Source organism: Penaeus japonicus, unplaced genomic scaffold, assembly GCF_977035675.1.
Source record: "Penaeus japonicus unplaced genomic scaffold, GWHDUDI00000001_assembly GWHDUDI00000010, whole genome shotgun sequence".
In the NCBI taxonomy this organism is placed as follows: domain Eukaryota; kingdom Metazoa; phylum Arthropoda; class Malacostraca; order Decapoda; family Penaeidae; genus Penaeus; species Penaeus japonicus.
This window is the reverse complement of record NW_028234412.1, coordinates 17,775,678-17,778,177: the sequence shown is the minus strand read 5'-3', so window position 1 is coordinate 17,778,177 and position 2,500 is coordinate 17,775,678. Positions and strand designations below refer to the sequence as shown.

The following is a 2,500-nucleotide window of genomic DNA, read 5'->3' as shown; positions in this document are numbered from 1 at the left end:
ATATTAATGTAGCCTAATTTGTCAAAATCATAATTACACTCATTATCATTGTTATTATAGTAAGGTACTATTGATAAAATTAGTAGTTGTGTCCCTCTCAGTTTGTTTCTTGTTCTTGACGTGATAATACCAACACCATTAGAGAAATCATTTGAAAAATGCTCACGATTATATTTGAGTGTTGAAGACTAAAACTGTCTTGTGTTGGATTTTTTTTTCTTTTTTTTTCTTTTTTTAGTACACAGAAAATTAAATTCAGCATGATTATCACTCATGGCCGCTGCCCCATTGTCTAATCGTCTCTCCTAAACAGAAATTTGCCTTTGCTCTTTCGTCTGTCTAAATTTTCTGTCATAGATTATGATAAAAATATATAAAAATATGCTTTCTTCCTCCAGAAACCTATGTTACTTCCTTTACGAAGAGTCCAATTCACATAATCAGAAGATATGGGGATATACTATAATATATATTTATTACAACCTTGCTCAATATGGGGAAATAAGTAAACCCTCAAATCATTATTTTCTCATTTAGGCCAAAAGCATTCCCACCATGAGGTTCAGAGCAATGATATTGCTTGCAAGGCATCAACATGCAGCCACACTCTAAGAAACTGTTACAAAATCTACCATGACAGCTTCCCACCCACCTTCAAATCAAAACTGGATCAATATTGTACAATCTACATAGTAAATATACATGTGCAGCATACTTTGTAATGAATTTCCTATTTTTTTGTTGTTGCTTACACTCAGGTTTAATTACTCTGAGTACTGTTACCTAATGTTTGAGTTCTTGCACTTTAATAGACCTCTAGAATGTAATCATGGCACCATCATGTAAACTTCCGTGGACTCTGTAGAAGATGAAAACATCTTCAGTTAATTTTTTTTTTTTTCTTATTGGAAGGAAGGCATGAGGAGTACCATGAGGAGTACCAGAGATTGTTTTCATGTCACTGAAACTCATTAGATTTACTGACATCAACTGCACAAAAAAGCTGGCCCTTGAAAATAACAAATAGCTCATTAATGCAGAACATGACAGGAGATTGTATTTTGGAAACTTTCTTGCAGTTTATTCAGACACAATGAAAGTGGATGTGAGTGTTCTTCAACTAGCTGGACCTAGTTGAGGGAATGGTCCTAACATTCCCTTGATTATAAACAATCAGCTGCTTACTAATAAAGCAGATCCTTCTACCTACACTGAGAGTTAATGGGACATCTCAAAAACAGCAGGGACGAGGTGTCCCATCTGTTCAGTAATTTAAAGACAAACAGGAATTTGACAATATCCAAAGTAGTTAGCCTGAAAATAACCAACAAAACTTTGTTAAAATTTACAAAAGTACAACCATATCTATTTGTGCTCTATCAATATAGCTAATGTTGTGCCATTAAATGCATCCAATCTGTTTGAATATTTGAGCATTATTTTTTTGTATGCAACTTATAAACATGATATTAAAGTTACTGCTAAATCAACTAAAGGTCCCCATCCTGATTTTGTTTTTTTCTAAATAAAACATGTTGAAGTCTTGACATGTGAGTGCTCTTCCAGAATCTATAATTTTCACATAACCTGACAGAGCATTAAACAAAAGCATATTGTATTACATGTACATCACATTATCTATGATATCCAATTTTGTGAGTATGCCAAAAAATATAAAACAACCTCTGTTAACCAAATTCTACTTATAATCTATTAAACATAAATTTGTATGGTGATGTTCTACACCACCACATAGCACATATTACCTCTGAGAAGTTTAAAATGATTAGGTGCATGGATTAGGATCTTGCCAAATGTATAAATTACATCATTCTCAGCAATGTTGGAAAGCATCAGTACTTTAAAATCCTCCTTCAAATAAAAAGTCCCTAAAAATAACACCAAAAATGTAAGCACCACTTTCTATCACACCAACTTATCAATTATTATTTTTTATTTTAACAATAAGCCACTCAATGCAATGCCTGTATTTTGAAGCTCTTTTCCACTGAGCAGATATTAAATTCCAAGTAGTGAAGGGAATACAGCACTGCATGAGCTCTTTCTATGCACATCAATTGTTTCTTCTACCCTATATATGCAGAGCATTTGCAAAGTTTGTGGAAAATCAACCATTGTAAGGCTAAATAAAGCATGTATGTTCATGAAATTTCCCATCAAACTAAGGCTCAATATCAAATTTTTAAGAAATTTGAGTGGATGAAAAGGGATATCACTGACACCGACAAAGTTTATGAGACATAGCTTCAAAGAAGACTGCTATATACACAATTCCTATCATGACCCAGCAAAAAGAAGGTGACGATGACTATCACAAAAAAAAAAAAAAGCCATTCGTCCATCTATCTAGTCAAATACTCTCAAAACTGATAGGCAAAAGATTTAAAATAAATAAGTGCAAGTACAATGTCACAAAAAGATGCATCATGTCCATACAGTCAAGCATACTCAAGTACTTTTCAAGATGACAAATCACTTA

The 2,500-nt window shown here is 33.0% G+C and overlaps 2 protein-coding genes across 2 annotated transcripts in view; both read right to left on the bottom strand.

Moving 5' to 3' along the window:
* Window positions 1–2,500, bottom strand: part of LOC147471138 (uncharacterized) — a 12,549-nt gene that overhangs the window by 2,397 nt on the left and 7,652 nt on the right. The gene's annotated exons all lie outside the window — the stretch shown is intronic.
* Ufm1 (Ubiquitin-fold modifier 1) overlaps window positions 1–2,500 on the bottom strand; it is an 18,407-nt gene that overhangs the window by 8,260 nt on the left and 7,647 nt on the right. The window lies entirely within an intron of this gene.